Source organism: Dicentrarchus labrax, unplaced genomic scaffold (genome assembly GCF_905237075.1).
Source record: "Dicentrarchus labrax unplaced genomic scaffold, dlabrax2021, whole genome shotgun sequence".
NCBI classification, from domain to species: domain Eukaryota; kingdom Metazoa; phylum Chordata; class Actinopteri; family Moronidae; genus Dicentrarchus; species Dicentrarchus labrax.
Window position 1 is genome coordinate 26503844 of NW_026136701.1, and position 16117 is coordinate 26519960.

At 39.1% G+C, this 16117-nt stretch overlaps 1 protein-coding gene and 1 pseudogene across 6 annotated transcripts in view; both read right to left on the reverse strand.

Moving 5' to 3' along the window:
* LOC127370657 (uncharacterized) overlaps positions 1–16117 on the reverse strand; it is a 47407-nt gene that overhangs the window by 24398 nt on the left and 6892 nt on the right. The gene's annotated exons all lie outside the window — the stretch shown is intronic.
* Positions 204–12554, reverse strand: LOC127370726 (immunoglobulin lambda-1 light chain-like; annotated as a pseudogene).

Sequence of the window (16117 nt, forward strand, 5' to 3'; positions counted from 1 at the left end):
TAATGATTCAGCTTTTCTATGATCATACGAGTCACAATTAAAAAATTGGAAATAAACTAGAGCTAAACTAAACTAAATTAACACTACAGTAGCACAGAATTTACACTCACTAACTGCAAATATGTATGTGTATGTATTTATATTTTTTGGAGCACTTTATTAAACCTGTTTATAAAAGATTGGTTTCCCAATAATAATATATCTAAATTGAAATTTCTGGCTGCTGATCAAAGTGATAAATGAGATGAATTGATGAGATTTGACAGAGAGAAAAGGAGAGCAGAAAACAGTCAGTCAGCATGTGTGCAGTTGGTGGACGGTCCCTTGTTTCTGAGGATCATCAGCAGAGAGAGTCCAAAGCAGTACACCAGACTCTTCACTATCAGCACTGTGTACATCAGACAGAGCAGCTTCACCTGGTACTGAGACGGGGCAGAAGCTGGAGGCGCTGGAATAAGTGATGGTGGAGGTGATGTTGGAGGCGATGGAATAAGTGATGGTGGAGGTGATGGAATAAGTGAGTGGTTGGAGCGATGGTGGAAGTGACGGTGGAGGTGATGGTGAAGTTGTAGGTGGCGTGAAGTGTAGAAACCCCTGAAACAGAAAAGGAGTCAGAAAGAAATGTCAGTCCTCTGCTCCTCTGCTCTCTTTGACAGTGTCTCCACATGAAGCTGAATCACTGCTGAACACAGTCACCAAGCCTTCATTACCTTGTTTTATTTGGGCCTCCACTGTGTCCCCCTCATGATGGACGAAGCAGCGGTATTTATATGTGCTGCTCTCTCGCTGAGGGATCAGCAAGATGGTGGCTGTACATCCCGACTCTTTGAGCTTCAGCTGCTTTGTGTCAGCAGAGGTCACCTTCTCCAGAGGACCATTGTCCTTTTGTCTTTTCCAGGAGAACTGCACCAGAGGAGGAAACATGTCTGAGGCCACACACAGCAGGGAGCTCTTCCCCTCCAGGTGGGCTCTGGATGCTGCTGGGTACACGCTCACCTCGGGCTTCACTATCTGCTTATCTGAAGTTTGACAGCAGCAACAAGCAGCACAGACACACATTCACACAGTCAACAGCAGCTTACAGCACTGCACTGCATTCAGTCTGATCCTGGAAACTACATGGACTCCGATCACTAAACTACTCATCAATACAGCACAAAGTCCACTACATACACTGGATTCACCTTCATATCAGACACACAATCATCTAATGTCAGCAGATGGTAAACGGAAAAATAAAGAACATTATGTATTATGTACTTCTTTGTTTTAATGTGCAGTACATTTACTATAATTTCACACATATTATCATTATTATGATTTTGATTAATACTAACAATAATTTCATACAATAATTACATTCATGATTATAAAGTAGAGAATTGTTTTTCTATATTTACTTTTAAATGAAATAGAACAGTAATTTTATTGATTACAGAATGTATACAGTGGCACATGAAGATGTGGTGGTCAGTAGTTAGAACATATATTTACGACTGAAAAGCAAATCAATATATCAATACATTATCAATTAGAAAGGTTTTACACGTTTATCCACAATTACAATGAAAATGTTAAGATACGTGGAATGTTGATAGTGCTATGATATGCCATGAGATAGATATCAATCTATAAAGGAACATAATCAATATCTATAAATATAATCAATATGTATATATGAAAAAACCAATTTGCATAAATTCTGTTTTTTGTAATGTTGTATTCCATATTTATTTTTCCTTCATGTATAAATCTTTCTTCAAATGTCATGAGGCTAATTTTACAAGTTAAAAATGACAAATTATTTATCCTTAATTTTCAAAACACATTTACTGACATAAATAAGATTATATTTATTATAATATATATTACCTATTTTAGAAAAGCAAGAGCTGGTGCTCAATTACTGAGTTAATCAAATGCTTTATATTTGTAACACTGCAAATATAATGTTTCATTTATATAAATATAAATATATTAGTATGCAGTAATTGTATTTATTGAAATATTATATTCAGTGTCCGTCTTCATGTATAAATATATTTTAGGCTAACAGGCATGTATCAAGATATAAAATATGATTGTCACAAGCTAAATTTGACAATTTATCAAAAACATTTTTACATCAAAAATATTTAAACTTATTTCCTTTTGAAAATACAATTACTGTCATACATTAAAAAATATCCAATATCATATATTATCTAGTTTCATTAAAACAGGAGATGATTACTGAGGTGATCAAATACTGTATATCTGTAACATTGCCAATATCATACTTTTTCTATATAAATCAGTTTGATCTCATGCAGAAATAAAGAATAACTTCAGTTGTGCAGTGAGATTTAAACATCTTTTCAGGAATTATGAACCTTTTTTATGTAACAATAGCTGCATGGCTGCAAGAATTCTCTACTAATTATGAAAAAACTAACATGTAAAGCCTGAAGCAGCAGAAACTCATTAAAAACACATTTTCAACTTGTTCAATAAAACAACTGAAGGAAAATGAAGGTTTATTCTTACCCGTTACATACAGTTTAGTTCCAGAGCCAAAGATGTAGTAGCCATATCCACTGTCAGCACAGTGAGAGAGACTAATACAAAAACCTGTCTGCTGTTGAATGTCTCTTTAGACACACTAGCAGTGTTGCTCTATGGATGGTAATGTCTGTCCGTCCACTACTTTAGTCCACATGGATTGGACCTGGACCAAAGGATGGATGGATGGACAAATAAAATCTTGTACAGACATTCTTGGTCCTGGCTCCTGGAAGTTGCTCCATGTCCTCCCTGATTCATATTCTTCATATACGTTTACAGTCTACCTATACTATTCATTCTATTGTACATATTGTTGTTTTGGTCTATTCTGTACATACAACATTTATTGTATCTCATCCTGGAAGAGGGATCCCTCCTCTGTTGCTCTTCAAGGTACAAAGTAAGTTATTCTGTCAGTATACAACCAAGGTTGCACAATGAAAAGAAAGTAGCAGGTGGGCTGGTCCTGCCGTTCTGGCTGGGTGGATCGTCTCTTTAACCCTGTAACACCCCTTGTTGTAAAATTACAACGTTACCTTTAGCCATTCTAAAAAACAATCTGTTATATTTTATCTTATGTTTTACCACATTTACATAGTCATTGGGTCCTATTGTTCAGTCTCACAATGCTATTGGATGGTACATTTGTTTATAAGTCCCACCTTATGGCCATGAACTCACTCAACTTCTCAAGGTTTCTTTCGAACAACATCTCTTTGTTTCATTGGACTAAATTCATCAGATTCTAGTAAGTAAAATGTCTTTTACATTTTTTTTGGTTGTTATTACAATGTCCAGAGCATGTACATATGTAGTTATTGTGGAATAGATTCATCAAATTTCATTTAGAGCTTGTTATATATTTGTTGCAATTCTACAACACTGGGTGAGTGTGGTAGTCAAAATAGCAGGCTTGTTGCAGTGGGCCCAAACAGGTTGCATTCCCTCCACTACACCACTGCCTCTAACAAAGTATTTTCTTTATACATGGACAGTATACATTCTACCCTTGTGTTGTGTTCTGGTCAAATTTGACTGATTTAAAAGTTTTATCTCTAAAAAATGTAGTTAATTTGACCAGACTGACCTAAAATTCCATGACTTTGTCCACAAAGAGGATATCAACAGACAACTCAGTTCTGGGAAAGGTGAAAATGTTCCTGAATGTGGGGGTGTGGATATAAGTGGGGGTATGCATGTTTTCCTTTTTAGTATGATAATTAGAGAGCACAAAACGCAGTATTGTTATGTCAAGGCAGTATTGTTTGACTAAATGGCTGGTGATTGGGATGCATATTTCTTTTAGCATGATAAGTAGAGAGCATAACAAGCTGTCAAGGCAGTATGAAAGTATCCTATCAAGGGGAAATTCAGCAGCATCAAGCAATATATGCAAGGCAAGCCAAACCCATGGGGATTCAAAGTGTGGGTGAGAACTGGAATCTCTGGCATGATGTGTGACGTCTACCAAGGCAATGTCAACGGAATACGAGCCAAATCTGAACTTGGATTGTCAGGTGATGTTGTGATGAAGCTTGCTTCCACACATCCAGAAGGTCAGAACTACAAAATGTATGCAGACAACTACTTCACCTGTGTTCCATTATTAGTGAAACTCCTTGATTGGGGAATTCATTAAGTGGGAACAGCCAGGCAGGTGCGCCTACCCAACTGTAACCTTGAAGACGAGAAGAGCTTGAAGAAAAAGGGGAGATGAAGCTATGACGTCAGAGTGGAGGGGAATCACAACATCTGTGCTGTCAAATGGTATGACAACAGGGCCGTCACACATCCTTTGCTTGAACTGAACCTGTGCAGAAGATTCACCACCTAAAGCCACCAGAACCTACATTGAAGTTGAGAGGCCTTACATTGTTGGTGCCTACAACAAGTACATGGGAGGTATGGATTTGTTGGACTCATTTACAGCCAAATATAAGTTCCCCATCAAATCCCGTCGCTGGTACATGTACATCTTCTGGCACACCATCATCCTCGCTGTGGTCAATGCCTGGCTCCTCTACAAGCGGGACTGCAAAGCTCTCAAGATGTCTAGCAAAGAGACAATGAACAGGAGACAGTTTCAGGCACAGCTAGCATCCTCTCTCATCCTGGTAAACACAACACTTCGAACTCCAAAGAGAGGATGACCATCTTCAGGCAAAGGGAGCCCAGCATCACAGACAGTGACATCAGAAAGCCCTCTGAATGCTCAGAAGAGACCATCCAAGAGATGTGCACACCTTACATTGGATGTACGCAAGGACCTAGTTGCACATTTCCCAGTGAAGACAGGGAGGGACGCTGCAGACACTACAATAAAGGATACACCAACACCAATGCAGCAAGTGTGATGTTCGCCTTTGCTTTTCAGAGGACAAGAACTGTTTTTGGGACTTTCACTAACAATGAAAGTCAGTCATGAAAAGAAAAAAAGGAATGAAGAAGTTGCTAGAAAAAGCTAGAGTTTTGTCCTGTTTAACAGTTTTTTTAATAAATGACTAATGTGTGATTATTATTAATGTTATATACCTTTATGGGGCTAAGTAAGCAATCAACCCTGCAAATTAACCCGTAGTTGTTCTGAATTGTTGTTCAGACAACATGAGTACAAATACAGAAATTCTGCTCCCACCGAAGCCCAATGTTGCAATATTACAACATTTCTCTATAAACTTACATAAACATTATTTTTTTAAAAACTCTTTAATTTCTGCATCAAAGGCCTACTACAACAACATCTGAAAGGTAAAATAATTTTTTTTAAAGGTTTTTCTATATTTGGGTCTTACAGGGTTAATCCAAACCCCACACTTCCTTTGCTGATGACTGCAGTCTATTTCTGTCAGAGGTAATACGTGTTTGAGCAATAAAGCTGAAAACAGATTGAACCTAAACAGAGAAGTTTGAAGGAGCTAGCCTACCGACCGCAGCATCTGAATGTGCAGCCGTTCCCAAAGCAGTAGAAATAATCAGGAGTTTTCCACCTTGATTTTTCACCTGTTAAAGGGTCTTTGTGGAGTTTCTCTTTATCTGAATGGAGGCTGTGAGGATAGAGGGTGTCGTATGCTGTACAGATTGTAAAGCCCCTTGAGGCCAGTTTGTGATTTGTGATATTGGTTCATTGGGTGAAGGGATGAGTCTTAAAGTGGAGATGAAACATTCATATAAACATACATTTATAAAATATAAATTATTATTAACGCTGCAAGCAGCGTTGGTCGGGACCTTGCCATCGACCCACGTCGGGGCCTGCTGCAGCCGACGTGCCGTCGTAACATGTCTGGTCCACAACATGAACATTTCACATAAATCAGATCAAAATCGCCATGCAGTGCTTACTTCCTGTTGCCAGTAGGTGGCGCTATCGCTATATCTGAATATTGTAATGTAGTTGTGTTCAGGGCGGGACTCTTATCAAACATGTGAAGTTAAGTGGAGATTGGACATTGTACACTGAAGTTATGAGTACTATCTGTTTTATGGCGAATCGGCGGAATTCGACACGTCGTCAGGGGCAGGCGGTTCGACGTAAAGTCACAAATAGCACAACTCTTAATCAGCATTATTTTTAAACTGTACTGACCAGTTTTGATGTTGGTCTGATAAATTTCCTGGTAGGAGTTTGTTCAAATACAACGCAAAAAAATCTCACAAAATGACCACGAAATTCAAAATGGATGACTTCTTGTTGGGTTTGGGCTATGGGTCCAAGAGGCTTTTTTACTTCTCCCCTCATGATACACATGCATACCAATTTTCATACATGTTGGTCATACATGTCTTGGGGGCTGATTCTGAGGGGCATGGTTAAGCAATTTTGCGACGCCCACCTACGGGACCAACACAATACTTTAGGCTTCGCCACGACTGAATTTTGTGCAAAGTTTCATTGGTTTTCAGGCATGTTGAGCCCCCCAAAAAGTGTTCAAATGTTAACAGAATTAACCCTACTTATTCAAAACTGATTTTCACCACATCGCCATGGCAAACGCAAATTCCTAAGATTCATAAAATGTCATCACCATCGTCCTAAGGAACTTCAGGAATTTCAGCTGGATCTGGTCAATCTGCTGGAAGATATACATAAAAGTATAAAAATGACATTTCCTTTCACCACTAGGTGGCACTCTCACTATTAGTGAATATTATCGCATAGAAGTGTTCAGGGCGGGACTCTTATCAGGCAAGTGTAGTTTGGAGCCCAATGGACAATGTACATTCATGTTATAGCAACTTCGTGTGTTCTGGCGGTACATCAAAATTTGATGCAAAGCCAGGGACACGTCCAACAAACTGTCACTACAATCATGAAATATCATCAACAAAGTGTTTTGCATTTGGTGACTAAATTTCAGTTGGATCTGATCATCCTGCTAGGAGTAGAACATGGAAACATAATTTCCTTTCACCACTAGGTGGCGCTCTCACTATTACTGAATATTATCACATAGACGTGTTCAGGACGGGACTCTTAGAGCCTGTCCACACGAAAATACACGGCCCCACCCAATACGATGTCGTTTTGGAAAAAATCTCTGTAAACTTCGGCGTCGTTACCAGAAATATCTGTGTCCACACGGATTCACTGAAACGACCCAAAACGCTGTAGTACATATGCCAGGTCTGTATGTGGCGCTGTGACGCCGCCACACCAATACACTAAAACCGCAAAAGAAGCCATGGAGCATGCGCTGTTTACAAACAAGTAGTAGTAGTCCGCCATTCTTGTTGTTGTTATGACGCGTCTAGCGGCAGCGGCTGAGGTTAAAGGCTAGAGAGGCGGGGCTAATACGTCATCGGTTTGAAAAAATCTGTTTTCGCCGTCCAGACGACTCTGGGCAATCCGGGGTTTTCGGATTTTCCCACTCTGGGACCCGTTTTCAAAAAATACCGTTTTCACACTCCGAAAAAGCCGTATCCGTCTAGACGCGAGGCCGATATGATAAAGTATTTATCCGGATTCGAAAAAAACATATTCGTGTGGACGGCCCATTATTCACAGTTACAGTTCAAGAAGAGAGTTGAACTGATTGGTAATTTAATGGTGTGCACCCTAGAGACTGAGCAGAAAGTCCTGGGGTAATATATAGTTTTCTTATTTTCATAATTTGGGCCCATCTTGTTTTTTCCTTTTATGGTGTAATAACTACATTGACAGGTTGTGCTGCATTTGCCATCATTTTGATATTTGTTAAACCCACTGAACCCACATCAAACTGTGGATCAAGCAGCAGGTCAGGAAGCCAGAACAAAGGCTGGATAGCTGGGTGGACAAAGCAGACATGAAGTATGGCTGGAAATGGGGAGCAGGTGAGCAGGTGGGTGGGGGAAGGTCAGGTGAAAGGGGTTACTGCAGGGCAGGAGGGAGTGGCTAAGATTAATGTGGAGTCGGTGTGTAATTATGCTAAAACAATGTCGGACTCCGTAGCTTTCTCTGGACCCCTGCCCAATGTGACCAGTGATGACATGTATAGCCACATGTCGTCATTCCACCGCTGGCTGTCGAGGAGGTGTCCAGAAAACGATGTGGGCTTCATTGATAACTGGAAGGCTTTTTGGGGAAAACCTGGTCTGATTAGGAGAGATGGCATCGATCCCACTTTGGATGGAGCGGCTCTCTTATCTAGAAATATGGCGAAGTTTATTTCTAAAACCTGACAGTCCAGAGTTGGGACCAGGAAGCAGAGCTGCTGTCTTACACACTTCTCTGCGCTTTCTTTAGAACAGTCACCCACCCAAAACCCCACAGTGACTGTGTCTGTCCCCCGACCACCTAAACTATTTAAAGAAATAAAAACAAGAGGAGTTCAACATAAAAATCTAATAAAAATCAAAACCAATTCCTCAGTGGCACAAAATAAGAGAATGAAATGTGGGCTGTTAAATATCAGGTCTCTGTCCTCTAAAGCTGTTTTAGTGAATGAATTAATATCAGATTATGATATTGATTTACTTTGTCTTACTGAGACCTGGTTGTCCCACGAGGAGTATGTTAGCCTAAATGAATCCACCCCCCAGTCATATTAATACTCACATTCCTCGAGGCACTGGCCGAGGAGGTGGAGTGGCAGCCATATATGATTCGAGCGTTTTAATGGACCCTAAACCTAAACTAAACTATAATTCATTTGAAAGCCTTGTTCTTAGTCTTTCTCACCCAAACTGGAAAACACTGCAGCCAGTTCTATTTGTTATAGTGTACCGTGCTCCTGGACCGTACTCTGATTTTATATCTGAATTTTCAGAGTTTTTATCAAGTTTAGTCCTTAAATCAGATAAAGTAATTATTGTAGGTGATTTTAATATTCATGTGGATGTTAACAATGACAGCCTTAGTAATGCATTTATATCATTAATAGACTCAATTGGCTTCTGTCAGAGTGTAAATAAACCAACTCATTGTTTTAATCACACCCTTGACCTTGTTCTATCATATGGCATTGATATTGAACATTTAATAGTCTTCCCACATAATCCTTTCCTATCTGACCATTATTTAATAACTTTTGAATTCATATTATTAGATTATAAGCCATTAAGCAAAACTTCCTACAGCAGATGTCTATCTGACAGTGCTGTAGCTTAATTCAAGGAGGAGATTCCTTCAGTGTTTAATTCAATGCCATGTCTGAATTTAACAGAGTCCTATAACGACTTTAGTCCCTCCCAAATTGATAATCTTGTCGATAGTGCTACAGGCTCACTACGATCAACATTAGACTCTATCGCTCCTATAAAAAGGAAATTATTAAAACATAGGAGACTAGCACCTTGGTATAACCACCAAACCCGCCAGTTAAAACAAATAGCTAGGAAATCTGAAAGGAAATGGCGCTCCTCAAAATGATCAGAATATCGCTCAAAATGGCAAGATAATCTTAAAACTTATAGAAAGGCCCTCCGTAATGCCAGAGGAGCCTATTACTCAGCACTAATAGAAGTAAATAAGAATAACCCTAGGTTCCTCTTCAGCACTGTAGCCAGGCTGACAGAGAGCCACAGCTCTATTGAGCAACATATCCCCATAAACTTAAGTAGCAACGACTCCATGAGCTTTTTTTATAATAAAATTATTACTATTAGAGAGAAAATTAATCACCAACTGCCATCAACAGTTATCAGTGGCTCTCCAAGTTCAGGGACTTCTGTCAATGTAAACTTAGATATATATTTAGACTGTTTTTCTGCTATCGATCTTCATCAGTTAACTTCAATCATTTCTTCATCGAAGCCATCAACCTGTCTATTAGACCCGATCCCAACTAGGCTGCTTAAAGAAGTTGTTCCCTTAATTGGCACTTCTTTACTGGATATGATTAATCTTTCTTTATTATCAGGATATGTACCACAGTCCTTTAAAGTAGCTGTAATTAAACCCCTTCTTAAAAAGCCCACTCTTGACCCAGGGGTTTTAGCCAACTATAGACCGATTTCTAACCTCCCCTTCCTCTCTAAGATTCTGGAGAAAGTAGTCGCCAAAGAGTTGTGTGACTTTCTACATAACAATGGTTTATTTGAGGATTTTCAGTCAGGATTTAGAGTTCATCATAGCACAGAGACAGCTCTGGTTAAAGTTAATAATGACCTTCTGATTGCTTCTGACAATGGACTTGTCTCTGTACTTGTATTATTAGATCTTAGTGCTGCATTTGACACCATTGACCATGATATTCTTTTACAGAGACTTGAGCATCAAATTGGCATTAAAGGAACCGCACTAAGCTGGTTTAAGTCATATTTATCGCATCGCTCGCAGTTTGTACATGTTAACGATGAATCTTCAATAAATACTACAGTTAGTCATGGAGTTCCACAAGGTTCTGTACTTGGACCTATACTATTTACTATATATATATGCTCCCTTTAGACAACATTATTAGGAATCACTCCATTAACTTTCACTGTTATGCAGATGATACGCAGCTATATCTATCAGTCAAGCCCGATGAAATTAATCAATTATCTTAATTAATAATACTTAATAATAATTACAAAATTAGACACATACTATCACAGACAGATGCAGAAAAACTAATCCATGCATTTGTTGCTTCAAGGCTGGATTACTGCAACTCTTTATTATCAAGTTGCCCCAATAAGTCCATTAAAACGATCCAATTAATTCAGAACGCTGCAGCACGAGTACTGACAGGAACTAGAAAAAGAGATCACATCTCTCCTGTACTAGCTTCTCTGCACTGGCTCAAAAGTATAAAATAAATTAAAACCCCCCCCCCCCCCTTAAACTTTTTTGTTGCTAAATATAAAAAAACAACTCCTTTTCCCCCACAAAAAAACACTTTTTGTGGGGTTTTTTTTTTTTTTATTAAAAGAAAAAAAGAGAGCCACCATTAACTAAACCCCCCCCCCCCCTAGAAACAACCCCCAATTTTTGGTGGGGGGGGAAACACCCCAAACCAAAAAAAAAAAAAATAAATTTATTTAAACCTTTCTTCTTTTTTTTTTTATTAATCCTTCCCCCTTTTTTCCCCCTCTTTTTTTTTTTTTGTTGTGTTTTTTTTTTTTTTTTTTTTTTTTTATTTTTTTTATTTTTTTTTTTTTTTTTAAAAAATTTAAAAAATTATTTTTATTTATAAAAATAAAAAAAAAAAAAATAAATTAAATTAAATAAATAAAATTAGGAATGAAGAAAATTGAAAAGGGGGGAGGGGATAAGGGGAAGGGAGAGAAAGGAAAAAAAAAAGACAAATCCTGCAGCTCGGTCAGTGGCCCTCCGCTTCAAAATGTGACGCTGTAGGTATCCAGCAGCAGAACAAAGAGGAGGATCTGAATCTTTATCTCAAACATCTTCTTTGGAATTTGTTCTTCTATTATACAAAATGACTTTTACTTTTCATCTGTTTCTGTTTAGTTTGTACTTTTATTGTTTTCTCTTGATTTGATTTCATCATTGTGCTTCTGTTTGTATCCTTTCTCCTCACTGTGTGGAACAACAATAAACCTGCTGAAATATCTGATCAAAATATCAATCAATAGAATATGAAATCAATCCTGACAGCAGGAAAGAAAATCAGTCCCTCAGTTCAGTATGTTTGTGACTCTGGCTGAGATGGAGGTGAAATATGTGAACCTGGGCTGTGGTTTACTGCTCTCTTCCTGTCACACACACTGTTTGACATCTGTTGGTTTTTGTTCAGGCTGCAGGGATCATTTCTCACTGTGGGGAACATACTTCTAACAGGAGCAGTAGTAGGTGGCTGAATGACTGAGTTTAACTGTCTGGATCTGCAACTCACAGCCATCCTTTTTATTCACAGCTGAGAAATCATCTTTCTGAGGATGATTGTACCTGTTACCTATGTTACAAGAGTTCTTGTTGAAATAAAGAATCCGTGTGAATGTTTCTGTGTCTTTCTTCTGGTACCAGAATATCTCATTGTAGCTACACTGGTCAGTTCCTCCACAGCTGAAGGAGACGGTTTGACCAACTCTCCTGGTCAATGTTAAATGATCCTGACTCAGCTCTGCTGCCATGGCAACCAGCGCTGTAGAGAAACAGACAGATAGATGAAGGTTAGTGTGACAGTGTTTGTTAAAGGTTGACTTTGTTGGCTCCTGATTGGCTGGAAACACTCACCTGAACACAGACAGCACAGAGCAGCAGCTGGGAGGAAAAGCATTTTGTGCAGTGGTGTTTCCTCTGGTGAACCTGGGGAGAAGTGGCGCTCTGATGCAGCTGAGGCCAAACAAGGACGAGCTGTGAGATCAGACGAGGGCCACGTGGTTTCTAACAGGTCCTCAGACCTCCCATCAGCCCCTGCGGCCGACAGATAAGGCTGCCGCTGCTGATTGACAGCTCGGCTGAAGCTGCTGTGTGCTTTTCATTTCTTATTGACACTATTTCTCTTTGTTTTATTCTCATTATTTGGAGCTTTTTTCTGGATGATTCTTTTTTCCCAGACTTCTCTGTTTCTCTGAACTGATTCAGTGAGAAGTTTCTTCGTCTTGATTTGAATCTGACAGCAGATGAAAAATCTGGGTGACGATGATGCAGAAATAGAAAAAAGCATTCCTGTTGGCACAAACACATTCAGGTTGGTGGTGAATTTAGTAACACAGACTGTTATCTGTTGTTTAACAGCTGGGATGAAAATACAAAACTACAAATCCACAAAACTCCTCAACTGTGATTTGAAGCCTTAAACGTCCCCTTACATTTCTGTCATTTCATTTCATCATTTCATTTCTAGGACACATAAAACCTTTTCCACACACAGTATCACATCTTTATTGTGGATTCTGTTTGTAGTGCCCCTAATGCTAACCCAAAGGAAGTAGTAGTAGGGCAACTAACATCTAGCTAGGTCCGAGGTGTGGTGCCTTTAATAGCTCAGGACGAGTTAGTATGGGGATCGAACAGTTGACAGTATTTATTGCCTCACCCAACAATATCAACAGCAATTTAGATGGAATGAAAATAAAATCTAAACTAAAATAGAGCTCTCTCAGTTGTATAGTAAAATAAAAGAAATAGTCCTTTAAGGAGTCTGATATTGAGTTCAGAGTTCAGGGTTCAGTTCCTGATCCTTGTACGTGTGTGCACTGAGTCTGCTACTACCCGGGTAGAGTTAATAGTGTGTACGCAGTCTTATCTGTTCCTGAATGGGTAAAGTTGTCTGTGTCTGGTCGTGCGGCGGTCCTCACTGCGTCCCCGACCCTCCACAGTCACTCTGGGCTCGCCATCATTGGATCCTCTAGATTCTTTCTGGTAGCTCAATAAACCAACCTGCACAAGTAGTGCGAGTATTAAGTTACTCTGTTCTGTTCTTATTTCTAACATGAGACCTCATTAACTTATTTTCTTAGTGCATCAATAACCAGTGACTAGAACATACTTTGTTGACAATGGAATGAATTAGCACATGTAATAGCAACTGGTACTTTAAGCACCAACAAATCTTAATCATGAATTTCTATAAACCTCAACAATTGGCTCATGCGCGTAAAGCTGCATGCTGCCTGTTACTCCAGCCTTTGAGTCTGCTTTTTTTAACTTCTTAACTTTTATTCTCTTTTTGTTCATTCTTATTTTTTCACTGTAACTCTATGAAGTCCTGCCCTCTCTAACGAGGTTGTTTGAGAGAGTTTTTGTGTTTTAATAACGCTTCCACCGGGACACGCTGCCGTTGTTTACTCCAGAGAACAGCTGAACGCACTTATGCCTGCGACCACTTTACACTTGCCATTTTTGCATATTTGAAAGTGGGACTTTAAATTATACTATATATATATATATATATATATATATATGTATATGTCTATTATAGTATGGAGTAATGTAACAAAAGTAATTTCCCCCTGGGATTATTAAAGGATGTCTGATTCTGATTCTGAATTGGTATTTTAACATCTACAAATTAATTATTTACCATCACTTTCTATATGTGACATTGTTTTTTAACTGTTTCCAGACATCATTTTAATATTTTAGACTTTAAATATGAAATTTAATTGGATCACTACTAATGTATTTATCATGTACATTTTAATAAACAAAAGCAGCTCAAACACAGTGTAGTTGGGTTACAACTTATTAAAATGTATAACCAATTTAAAGCTGAATGATTTTAATATGAACACAATAAGTGCAATGCACCTTTAATATTTTTACTTACTTTTATTTTTACTTCACTTTATTTGCTAGTGATTAGCATTACAACTTTTTTAAGAACAGTGATACAATATTCATTAAGACTAACATTTAGCCTTAGGTTAACCATTACCCAATTTTATAATTATTTTAAATTATGTTATAGAATTCATCTTTACTATGTTCATATATTATTTTCCAGTGAATCCCTCACTTTCAACCTGTAGTTATCAGCTCATACTACAGTTTATATGACAGTACTTCTATCTGTTCTGTGCTGCTGTGAAGAATAAAACCTTCACTCTGCTGCCCTCTAGTGTCTGCAACAACACACTGCTTCAAACTGTACTGCTACTGTCACTACTACTACAACTGTTTCTACTATTAGTGCCTTCTGATGTTGTTGAATTCATCTCTAGTATTTTGTTTCTATTTTAGATGTTATTGTTCAATCACACAGTCATTGAGAGTTACTGTTGCTTGATCAAACTGGTGTTTATGTAGAGCAGGGCCAATGAGCAGCATCTCAGTTTTATCAGAATTTAGGAGCAGGAAATGATGTGACATGTATTTTTCAACCCAGTCTCATATAAAAACGTACCCTGTCTACGCTGGTCCAAAGTGCCAAAACGTAGAGGGGTTACAATAATGGCCCTTGAATTGTATGACTGTTAAATTTTTTGGACTATGCTGTTGCTATGGTTTCGTGTCCAAGTCACGTGACTTTCAAGATTCTGGCCGTGAGAACAAAAAACATGGCGGACATTTCTCTCATTTTTAGTGACAAAAATCAATATTTTGAGTTAGTTTCTGCATAAAAATGCGTTTTGATTACATTTCTAGTGAGAAATATATATTTTGTTTTCCTAATATTCACTCAGTGAATGTACATAATCACTCGCTTGCTCGTTGTTGTGAAGATTTTTCAGATCTCGCCAGAATAACGTGAAACTGAAACGTTTTGGTTGCTATGGACGCTGCTATCGCCGAGCATAGCTGTGGCCCCAGATTCCACATAGGACTCCCTTTGTGTTTTCAGTCCGTCTGACGGATCAAACCCTCGCCCACTACATGTCTGAGGTTGATTTGCTGATCAACTCATTATTCCGTGGTTAATGGTAACATTGTTTTTGTATTTCTTCATATTGTGTTTTTTGTTTCTTGTGAACAAGAGATAATTGTTTTTCTCTGAAATTTCAGGAAGATACAACCTCTTCCTTCCATTAGTAAACTGCTCCTGTGGAAAAACCTTGCCAGTGACTATAAGTGATCTGGTTGAAAGTGGTTACTGGCCAGCCACTGTCAATTTTAGACCTTGTACATGGTGGACTTGTTCACTTCAGCACCCTCTAGAGGACATGGCCGGTGGAGTGCTGCCTCCTATTGTGTATGTCAACCCAAGCACATGGCCAAGCAGCTAGGCTACAACAAGGCACGGCTGGCAACCACTAATTACCACCTCAAGCTGCCTCCCGTTTGCCCTCGTCAGGCCAGGACAAAAGGAGCCACACCGACCAAGGGAGGTGAGTCTGTGTTTGCCTCTCCAGCTAACCACTGCTCTATTTCCTGCACCCAGAAAGCCCGTAAAGCGAACACAAGGAGGACTGGAGCCGAACGACCCGCCCAGCTGCACTGGAACTCGAGGTCTCCTGCTCCCTCCGTGAACCACTTCACCAGTGAGCCCCTCTACCACACCTCGCCTACCCAGCTGATTTCCCCAAGACCTGACCCAACCCGACACACCAGCCACGCCACGAGGGGCCTACACCGCTGCACTCATTGCTTTGCTGCACAAAGAAAAATAAAGCACCCACCTTAGTGGGTTTTCACTGAACTTTGATTCTGGTCCATTCTTGTCCTGCCACAGGATTTAAAAACTTTTGCTCTCAGAGTGGTAAGATATGTGGGGACACAATGCAGAGGGCCTTCCGCGAATGGGCCTATGCCAAATTTGAGGTT